General features: G+C 42.4%; 1 pseudogene; it reads left to right on the forward strand.

Annotated features, from left to right (window-relative positions):
* Positions 1 to 8,361: 8,361 nt before the first annotated feature.
* LOC117056209 lies at positions 8,362 to 8,498 on the forward strand (annotated as a pseudogene).
* The last annotated feature ends 3,001 nt before the right edge of the window (positions 8,499 to 11,499 follow it).

Genomic DNA, 11,499 nt, shown 5'->3' on the forward strand with positions numbered 1-11,499 from the left:
GCAATCAGTTTGGCACTGGACTCTCATAACTACACAGAGATCTCTCTTAAGAGGGACGTCTGTAGGCCTGAACAGAAAGCATTTTGTCTTCTCTAACAGGAAACCTAAGGCACTAACTTAGGCAGCCCCATATATTCAGCTGTGCCTGTCAGGACAATCAACATGTATCTTTTGATCTGTGTTGCAACAAATATATGAGTTGTCGTTTTGTGCCTGGAATGGAATGAGACACAAATCTGCCAGAGGTGAGCCCATGCCCCTGGAAGACTTCTCCACATCCTAAATTTTGCCAAGCTGAGACTGGGGGATTTCCAATAAATATGTCTAACAAACCCATAAAAAAATTCCAACTAGCATGATGACTTAAGTCCTAATGTCAAAATACAGAACCACATAGGCTGTGCTGCATGATTTTTTGGCTCCTGCACTGCAAATTAAATCTCAGTAGAACCACTGCTTTTTCAAACAACAAAAATGAAGTCTATCCCCTTCCCTCCCTCCTTCCAACGTGGGGAGAAAAATGCAGAATAAGCTGTCCTGAGACCTTGGGGCCAAATGCAGCAAGAATGAAAAAAAAAAAAAGACTTGTTCTTATATTTAGGTAATCAAATCGGGGTAGTAGCTTCCTAGTCCTGGATAAGGCCAAGCCTTTGGACCTCATTGTCTTATAATTTCCTCTTGCCATCCACAGAGAGAGACAGTATTTCACATAGCACTTCTGTTTACAAAGCAAAGGGCCTCACTTAGGCATCGTTTGCTGAAAAAGAGTGCTGTTCTGAGGAAATGTGAGTGGGCTGGAGCGGGGATCCCTGTTGAGCAAACTTGGCAGGACCCAAGATCCTGGCTCGGTCTGATATTAAAAGTGAGTCATCAGTTTACCCACACAGCAGGGCTTCTCTCCGGCCTTTGCGTAGTGAGCAACTTGACAGAGCTCCAGAAGATCTAAGCCCAGTTTCTATAATTAATAATAACTGTCTGAAAGAAGCTCCTTGTTAAGAAACACTTGCTTTTGTATTGTGCGACTGCTCCCAAGAACATTTCTTTTTAAATCTATTAAAACACTGCAGATCAAACCTAGTACTTGAAAGGATAGTTTAGGCCACAATCTTATACACTGTCACCAAGGTTTCATTTATTAATAAAATTTATTAAATTTGTATACCGCACTTCATCTGTAGATCTCAGGGGGGCTTGCAACATAAAAAGGCAGTAAAGGTAAAGGCAAAGGGGACCCCTGACCATTAGGTCCAGTCGTGTCCGACCCTGGGGTTGCGGCGCTCATCTCACATTACTGGCCGAGGGAGCTGGCGTACAGCTTCCGGGTCATGTGGCCAACATGACTAAGCCGCTTCTGGCGAACCAGAGCAGCGCACGGAAACGGCGTTTACCTTCCCGCCGGAGTGGTACCTATTTATCTACTTGCACTTTGACGTGCTTTCAAACTGTTAGGTGGGCAGGAGCTGGGACCGAGCAACGGGATCTCACCCCGTCGTGGGGATTCTAACTGCTGACCTTCTGATCAACAAGCCCTAGGCTCTGCGGTTTAACCCACAGCGCCACCCGCGTCCCTAAAAAGACAGTATAGAAACACAAAATACATGATAAAAACAAGAACAAAAATAAAGCTCAACGGGGCTTACTTCTGAGTAGACGTGCCTAGTAGACATGCCTGCTTGAATGTTATTTAGGTCACATCCACACCATACATTTAAAACAGTTTTATCTTACTATAACAGTCATGGCTCTTCCCCCCTAAGAATCCTGCAAACTGTAGTTTATTAAGGGGGCTGGGAACTGTAGATCTCTAAGGGGCCTCCTAAGAACTCTTAGCACCCTTGACCAGCTGCAATTGTCTGGATTACTTTTTGGAGGAAAGACATTGCTTTTAAAGTGGAATAAGAGTGCTTTCAATGTATGGATATGAACTTAGTCCTTACTTGAAGGCTGTTTCCAGTAAGATGAGGGGAACTGGCAGTGCTCCAGAAGTTGTTGAACTTTGACTCCCATCATCCCTGATCCCTAGCCATGCTGGCTGGGGCAATTGAGAATCTGAGTATAATACCTTGAAAATGTCCCAGGAAAACTGGGACACCCTGTTGTTGTTTTTTCCGCGCAAGAGCACAGTTGGCCATTTTGGGTGCTGTGATCTCACACAATTTTACACCAAGATCTCACCCTTGGTGAGGGGAGGGGGGGAACCCCACATTTTTTAGGGGCCACAATTTTGCATGGCACCCCAAAACAGGCATTTTTGGGTGCTGTGCTCTCAAGCCAGGGCACAAAGAAACATGGGACACATACAAATGGTGGCTGCCCAGTGCCAGTAAGAGGAACACTACCACGTCCAGGTAAGACAATGTGGGGAATTGGCCTGGGAGGAAGCCCAGCAGTGGGTAATCTGTGAAGGGGGCCCTCAAGCTTTGTGCTGAATGTGGTCAGCAAAGAAGCTGCTGCTCTTCCACCAGTGCTCCCAGTTTCAGTCACTGGCACCTCCAGGTACTGCTGGGAATGCCCCCTGTTGGAACCCTGGAGAGCTGCTTCCATGCATTGTAGGCAATATTGAGCTAGATGGACCACTGGTCTGATTCTGCACAAGTCAGTTTATGATATGAGAATGAAGGTAAGAACAAGGCCTCGGAGCATAAACTGAGATGTGGGAGTCCCTAGTACAGTGGTACCTCCGGTTACAAACTTAATTAATTCCGGAGGTCCGTTCTTAAGCCGAAACTGTTCTTAACACAAGGCGCACTTTCACTAATGGGGCCTCCCGCTGCTGCTGTTCTGCCGGCGTGTGACTTCCACTCGCATCCCAGGGCAAAGTTCGCAACTAGGGGCATTTACTTCCGGGTTAGTGGAGCTCATTACCCGAAGCATTCATAAGGAGGATGGTACGTAACCCGAGGTTCCACTGTACAATCATCTCAGCTACCAACTCTCTGGGTAGCTGTGAGCAAGCCTCCATCTCTTGGTCTTCGAACTGTCTCCATCTGTATGCAATGTGTGGGTAATAACACTGATTTGCTATCTGTCTTTATGTATGCATCTTACTGTCAGTCCCTGCCTTTCTGCAACATACCATGAGATATTGCCTGGCATACGCCAGGTGAAACGAGTGATGCATACATTTGAACCACCAACAAAGGTCCTTCCGTAAACTGGAATCCGAGCACCATGAAGCCACTCTGAAATCCATAGGGGTCACAAAGAGTTTCATTGGATAGTCATAAGTAAGGCATAGGGGAGACAAAGTAAGTGAAACAAACCTGACAAGCAAACTCACTTAAATGCCTGGCTGTGATAGGACAAAAACCAGAGCCCTTTCCTACTTCTGAACTGGTATTTCTGTTTCTTACATGGAGGGACATAAAATGTGTGTGTGTGTGTGTGTGTGTGTGAGAGAGAGAGAGAGAGAGAGAGAGAGAGAGAGAATATAAACAGATGGATAACCACTTTAACAATCAAAATGCATGCTTTCTGAGAGCCATACAAGTGAATACTATAATGTTATTCCCCACACCTGTTGGTTCAAAATACTTCAGGCATTTTAGCAATGGTGAAGAAAACAAACCTGAGAACAATCTGCTAGATATATATTTAATATACACCTCTCTCCCTCTCGCATTGGCTGCTGGAGAATATTTTACCTTCTCCGGGGATTTTACCCTAAGATGCTTCTCTCTCCTTCCTAGTTTTTCAGATGGAGCATCTACTTTTATGTTAGAAGGCTGGTGGTGTGAAGTTTGAAAACTGGTTCTGAAAGAGATACTGACTTAGAAAAATGCTTAGCAAGGGTGCAATAAAAAAGGATGAATTTGAGGAAACTTGGTGGCCTTTTCTAACCCTTTTAACCCAGCCTGGCTATACTACGTAGATGTCCACCAAATGACCATGTTCCTTTTTGGTCAGACTGTGTTCCCAGGTACAGTGGAACTTCAGTTTTCGAGCGTCTTGGAATGTTTTGGAACCCGAAGCCCAAAAACCCAGAAGTAATTGCTTCCATTTTCGAACACACTTCGGAAGTCGAACGTCTTCCGCGGCGTGTTTTTCCATTTTCACCATTGAAATTGCCGGCAGCCCTTTGAGCCTCGGTTGTCGAATGTTTCAGAAGTCGAACGGTCTTCTGGAACAGATTACGTTCAACAACCGAGGTTCCACTGTATTAAGTTTTTATTATCCTTATGCACCCCGTTCTATTATTATATTCTTTTGTCCAGTGGGTTTTTCTTTCCGTTTTGCTCCTGCTCTGAAATGTAATCCCTGTGTTCATGGATATTTGTAATTTATGTTGTCTTTTCCTTTGTTTATTTCTTTTGATTGTTGTGATGTTAATGTTGAAAATTATCTATAAAAACAATAAGAATTAATTAGGCTGCAATCCTATATCAATTAATCAGGGGCTTACTTTTGAGTAGACATATATAGGATTGGACTATTAATTGCATGCATAGTTTTATAGCCAAAGGTGAAAAGTATGTATTGTACTCTCTCTCTCCATTTTTTTTTGTCCTCATGTGTACAACTTTATGCAATGAAAACTTGCAGATGAATCTCCTTCCTTCCTTATACAATACCTCTGATTGATTAAAAACCTTGTTGGTTGAACACCAAGATTAGGAATGAATTGCCTCCTCCATTTCACTCTCTCACCTAGGTTTTCTGAGGAAAGGACAATGCCACATTATCTGGCTGCCACGTCGCAGGCTCGGCACATAGTAAAAATCTTTTGCCTGTAGCCTTTGCATGGCAAAGTTATCATCTTCTGCAGGGTGTTTGAGTGCATATTTCACAAGCCACGAGCTAAGATGTGTCTTAATTAATTGAATCTGGCTTGCCCTCAGTCCTCCATCAAGCTTTCCAGACCTGCAAAGCTTTGAACCTTGAACATGAAAGGAAGAGGTATTTATTGGAATCTGTAGAGGGCAATGCTTTGCTGCTCATCTGAAAGTATTGCTTGTATTTCACTTCATAAAATAATGGACGTTGGAGCTGTCTTTTGTGAACTAGGCCGGCAGTCTTGTCTAATTTTAGTGGTAAAGGCAATAAAAGTTAAGTATTCCAGCAGCGAAGCTAGCTCCATGGTTGCCTTCAAAAGCTCTGCTTCTGTCTTGGCCTGTACATTAGGATATAATAATATCAAAGGCCTAGCATGGAATGAGACCTAATTCTTACAGCATTCCCATGTCACAGAAGTCAGCTCTTTATTAAGAATTTAGGATGCCGCAACTTCTTTACTGTGATAGGAACAATGTGTAGAAGGAACGGTTTCTCAAGGAGTTATTGGGTATGACTTTTTGTTCTTTTTAAAAGTTTCATTCTCGTTCATTTCCCTCTTTTTCCCACTTGTGGTTTCCTTTCCACACAGTCTTTTAAGTCTTTGGGGTACCTTTATCAGCAATATAAACTCAACTTCTTTTTGAAGCACGAAAGCTTCCCAGGAAAGTTTTTTGTTTAAACAAAATGATTAAAAAAAGAAAAAACTCTACAGAAGTGGCTGTTTCCAGACCACTTCTTGTCACTTGGGATAGGCACGTGATGGACTCGTTTGAGATTCATATTGCATTTGATTTTATTTGGTCTGGTATATATTTTTTGGCTTGTTTCAATCCCTGCTCCCTGCTTGTGTGAGATCTTGGAAACAAAAGAAGATCTGATCTTGGCACAGCATAAGATGGCTGGAAGTCCCTTTGCAAAAATGTTGAAAGCAGCATATATCATCTTAGCTTCACACGCTTGGTGCAGTAGCACTAACAGAGAGTCCCTGTCAATTGGAAATCATTTCCAGTTGCTGCTATTTCTCATTTTATAATAATTTGTGTGTGTGTGTATCAGGGGCAATGTTCCCCAGATTTCTGATAGCTGATAGGTGCATTTTGATTCTCAGTTCAAATTGGAGAAACACTTTATTCTTACTCCTGGGCTGGGCTCTTTTTTAGAGTGTGCAAAACAAGTCATGAGGGAAGCTGCCTTAAACGGAGCCAGACCACTGGTCCATCTAGCTCAGTATTGCCTTCACTGATTGGCCACAGCTCTCCAGCATTTCAAGCAGAAGAGATTACAAGCCCTGGCTGGAGATGCTGCAGATCGAACCAGGGACCTTCTGCATTCAGAGTAGAGGATCTTCCTCTGAGCTTCATTATGTATTTTGTTGGGATTGCCGGAATTTCCCAGACATACCTGGAATACTGATGTCAGAAGCAGTGCCTGGGCGGAAATCAGCAAAGTGTCCGGGAAATGCCCAGATATACGGCATCCCAATTTCGTGTTCTCATTTCGTGTTTTTATTATTATTATTATTATTATTATTATTATTATTATTATTATTATTATTCAAAACAAAATCAAAAATTCTTTCCAGTAGCACCTTAGAGACCAACTGAGTTTGTTCCTGGTATGAGCTTTCGTGTGCATGCACACTTCTTCAGATACCAAGTGTGCATGCACACGAAAGCTCATACCAGGAACAAACTCAGTTGGTCTCTAAGGTGCTACTGGAAAGAATTTTTGATTTTGTTTTGACTATGGCAGACCAACACGGCTACCCACCTGTAACTATTATTATTATTATTATTATTATTATTATTATGAGTCACCCTGTGATCTTGATGAAGGGTGGTATGGCAATTTAATAAACAACAGAAGCAGCAGCAACAATGTCTCAGCAGAATTTTCTGATTACACCCAAATCAAGAGATTTTTTTTTTTTGGGGGGGAAATCCCAAGATTCTGGCTGGAAGGCAGTAGTGTGATCTGGGGGGGGGCAAGGAGCTGAGGGCTCCCACAAAATTTTCAAGGAGGGGCCGGGTCCCCTTAATATTCTGCAGCCTGCTGCAGGCTCTGGTGGACCTTTCCACAGCCATGGCAGGCCCCACGGGGCTTACCCACAGCTGTGATGGACCCCACAAGCCCCCTCCCACTGTGTGACTATGCTGGAATAGATATGACTAGGGCAGAGAGCCTTGTGTGGGGGTACTTTGGCCTCACATGAGCGTTTAGTTAGTTAATTAATTAATTGAGTACGCTGCTGAGGCCTGGCTTCCTGCTAATGTGGAGATGTCAGTATTTCCAGGATATGAGAGTTAGAAGATAATGAGCTGTATTAAACTAAGTCAGAGTAGACCTATTGAAATCAACAGAATTAAGTTAGTCATCCCCATTCTTTTCAATGGACCTCCTCGGCGCATGACCTAGTTGCAGACCCTCCAAGTGTCCCTATTTTCCAGAGAAGCCGTCCCGGTTTCTGATTTGATATTGGAACGCCCCGCTTTTCCTTAGGATGTCCCTATTTTCATTGGAGAAATGTTGGAGGATATGGACTTATCCAACCCCCGAGCTGCCTGAAGGCAATCCTGTTAAATGTTTAATGTTTTACTATGTTTTTATACATGTTGGAAGCTGCCCAGAGTGTTTGGGCAACCCAATAAAATGTGTGGGGTATAAATAGTAACATTATCATTATGGAATGGGACGTCCCTATTTTCATCAGAGGAATGTCGGAGGGTATGCAGTTGCTTTCTACCACTTGGTTTGCCTTTGACTAGGAAGTCGACATGGTTGGCATGGCTTCTTATGTGCTGAACGGTGCTGTAACATCATGCGCTGGCTCTTGCTATGCTATTGCTATTGCTATGCTATGCGCTGACTCTTGCTATGGAAGCCATCAGCTATTACCATTACGTGCAAGCGAGGAGCACTCCTTGGTGTTTGTGGTGCAGAGTTCCAAGATCAGAGAGATAGTTTGGAGACCTGGGTTAAAATGCTGTAAAACAAGTTACCATTTCAAAACTAACCACTGGCATCTACTTATTTGAAGATTGTAAAAATAAAATAAAAAAAATCTTTTTGGTAGGCTTAGAATGCTTATTACCAGCAGAGTTTGAAGCTCAATACACTGTGCTGAGGTCACAGTTACTTTGATGGCTCAGCGACATGGCCGTTTTTTTAAACGTTGCTCCTTAGACTTTTCTGCCAGGAGAGAGCAAAGGCACCTGCAAACTCATCCACATCAATCAGCCCACAACACTCAAATATGTCAGGGTTACTGCACAAGGCAAGCTGGAGAAAATTGGCAGTCAGGATATGAAAGCTGTGGACTGGACACAGGGTGTGTGTGTGTGTGTGTGTGTGTCAACAGATGATTGACTATGAGCAGAGGTGAGGAAGCCAGCATTTTTCTAAGGCAAAACTCCCAGATTCCTCTGGAACCTACAACCAACCTGAAGAGACTGCACTGTAATTGTGCATCCAGATGTTCGCCTTCCCCACAAAAGCCATTAGCAAAACAGGAAGACTTGTTATCATTGAGGTTTGGAGCTACCGGTTCAGCTTTGACTTACTAGGGATGGGGGAGAAATTTGCTTCTGTTTGCTTCAGTTGGCAAGGGAGATACCTTGGTCATAAAGGAGGTTTTCCTAGGGTGAGGTCCCTCCGCTGCATTCCGAAGTGTGCTGACCCCTGAGATTTCCCCAATGTGGGAAACTTGACTGCATAATTTGTGGCACAAAACTTACCTAATTCACACTTCCTGAAACAAGATGCAAAGCAAAACTCAGCCATCCATTAATTCCCCCCCCCCCCCCGCTTCTCTGAATTCTGCAAGGCATTTCTCCAGCCAAGTAATGTGCACCAAAATGCATAAATTAGTGTAAACTATGTATATAGTTGCATATATCAGTGAAAATGACTGTGTTTATTGAGCACATCCCCCACAAAATCCTATGTAAAGGGTGGGAAGAACAGTGCTTTTTTTTCCTGGGGAGGATGTGGGGATACGCATACCCCTAAACATTTTGTGAATCTAAGTTTGGCCTCATTGAGGGGCAGTATTTCAATATGAGTAGAAAAATGAGAGTACCCCATAAACATTTTTTTTTAAAAGAAGTACTGGGTAGAAGTAACACATGTTAAGTAACGCAGGTGCAAGTAACACAAGTTAAATAAAACATATGAGTAAAAAAGGTCATGCAACACAGGGCAGTGTTATCAATCAGTAATGTAAATAAGGCTATAGCAACCAAAGAAAATAACCTGCTCCATTTGCTTCCCTGGTCCATGGATAACTGAACATTGGTCTGTTTGGTTTAATGGCTGACTCTTGACTCCACTAGTTGGGGGTAGCAAAAAGATTATTTTGTGGGCAGTTTCCAGATGCTAGGACCTATCACTGGTATCAGCCTGCACTTGGGAGAATTAGTGAATTAATCAATATATTGCAGATTGGCAAAATAGGCTAGCAACCATAGGTTTGCTATGATCTCCCTGGGACTCCATCATCCATATACAGTGGTACCTCAGTTGTCAAACGTAATCTGTTCCTGAAGACCGTTCAACTTCCGAAACGTTTGACAACTGAGGCGCAATGGGTGGTCAGCAAATTCCATTGAGAAAATGGAGAAACGTGCCTTGGAAGCCGTTCAACTTCCGAGGCGCATTCGAAAACCCAAGTATTCACTTCCAGGTTTTCGGCATTCGGAAACTGAAACGTTCAGCTTCTGAAGCTTTTGACAACTAAGGTACCACTGTATTGTGTTTTTACATCTGTTAGTACAGCTACAAACTGGTGAATCGTTTCTTTAAAACTTGGAATGTGTTAACTTGCTGCCTAGCATTCAAAGTAGATCTATCGCCAGGATGAAAGTGATATTAGACATTAGATGAAGAAGGGTGACTTTTTAAAAATGACACAAAAACTCACCTTAATGTTGTAAAATACATATAAGACAAACAACAACATTTTTTCACTCCAGCCATTCTTCAAAGAGTACCATAGAAAGGAAAATGGAAAACCTGATATTATGATGTGTGCATTTTAAAATCTCCATCTTCCATCAAGGCTGCTCACTACTTCTAGAACTTTTTCTTGATTAATAATCTCATTTGAACAGGCTAATAATTAATTTGGTTAATATTCTTTAATTTATTTAATCAACTACACCAATTAATCAATTAAAGGTTGATCCCTCACCATATGCTGTGTGCATCTATGTAGCATTGTGTACCCTGGACAATTTGTTTCCCCCTTTGTTCTGAAAATTTAGAAACCCAATTACTATGCAGTAGACTTATTACTGAGGTTGCAAGTGCAGGTTTACTGCTCCATACACTTAAGTCTACGTTGCAAAGGGGAAAACACTCAAATATCGGGGGAAAGCGCTTCTGAAAAGTGGTGGCTAGATGGCGCTCTATTTCCTCTTTGAAATTCAGGGAAGTTGGTTCTTTGCTGAGAACTTCAAACACGAAAAGGGAAGATCACAGAGGATCTCTTTCAAGATGTTGCACAGCTGAGAAGTTGCCAGAAAGTGGCCAAAAGCTTGCATGTTTATAATGCAACAATAGCCATGTGTGAATATGTAGCCTAATTTGCAGTTTTTCTGTGGCTCATCTGGCATTTTACTTGCACTGGGTTCTTTGAACCCCACAAAGGACTTTGTATCTGCCTATTTTCTGGATTTCCCCCAAATGCATGTTTCAAAAAGTTTGCCAGAGCAACCTAAAGTATAGGCATTTGGGAAGGTTGTTCTGCCCACATATTTTCTTTCAACACATTTTGAAATGCATTTTGATAATATTTTGGAGCTGCAAACTCTGTCAGAACATTCAGGAAGTTCAAAAGCCAGTGGATAGCTAAGTTCTGATCCACATATATAAGTCCAGGAGCTGCAGATAACAGGCAATTGGTATTGGAATTCATGACAACAAAATTCATTTTTTTAAAAAAATATTAAGTGTTTGATGCTCCTCTAAGCACAGCATTTTTGAGCGACAAGTGTTGAAATGGTCTCTTGGAAGGAAGCTCACTGAGAATTGATACAAGACATGGGGATTGTTTTAGATGTCATGTATCTCTGCCTCTTCTCCAAACATCAATGCCAAAGCATGTTTTCCCCTCCCCAGTGAACACCAGGTCTATATATAATCTAGAAACTTGCGCAGGAGGAAGAAGGCAGCAATTTCTATTCCAACATTTATTTCTAGGAGAGCTCAGTCAGTACAGCATAAGACTCTTAATCTCAGCGGCATGGGTTTGAGCCCCACATTGGGCAAAACCTCCCTGCTTTGCAGGGGGTTGGACTAGACTACCCCTGTGGGCTCTAAAATTCTATGATTCTCTGTATTCATCGCAACCAGCACAGTTTCCATTCCGCTGCAGTTTACTTTCCAGCAAATACTTCAATATTCATCTCGCTGTGTGTACAATTAATACAAGTTACCTAACTAATGAAACTATTTAGATAGCTTACTTAACTGGCATTCATTTCAATGTGAAAGAAACATCAAAACGATATTTAAAAGTCGTTCATTATGTCTGCAGACTTAACCTCATGAATCCAGAAGTTCAGATGACATAGACTGTGATATTCCTGCATTCTCTCACTCTACACTGAAGTTAGGAGTCATCTGCAGGCAACAGGGGGCTTCCCCGAACTGATGCCCCAAAGTGGTTTAGCCTGGATTCTCAGCTCAGAGACATATTGAGTAGAAAAGTTTCCATTGAGCCTGGAG

The sequence above is a fragment of the Lacerta agilis genome, chromosome 12, assembly GCF_009819535.1.
Source record: "Lacerta agilis isolate rLacAgi1 chromosome 12, rLacAgi1.pri, whole genome shotgun sequence".
NCBI classification, from domain to species: Eukaryota; Metazoa; Chordata; class Lepidosauria; order Squamata; family Lacertidae; genus Lacerta; species Lacerta agilis.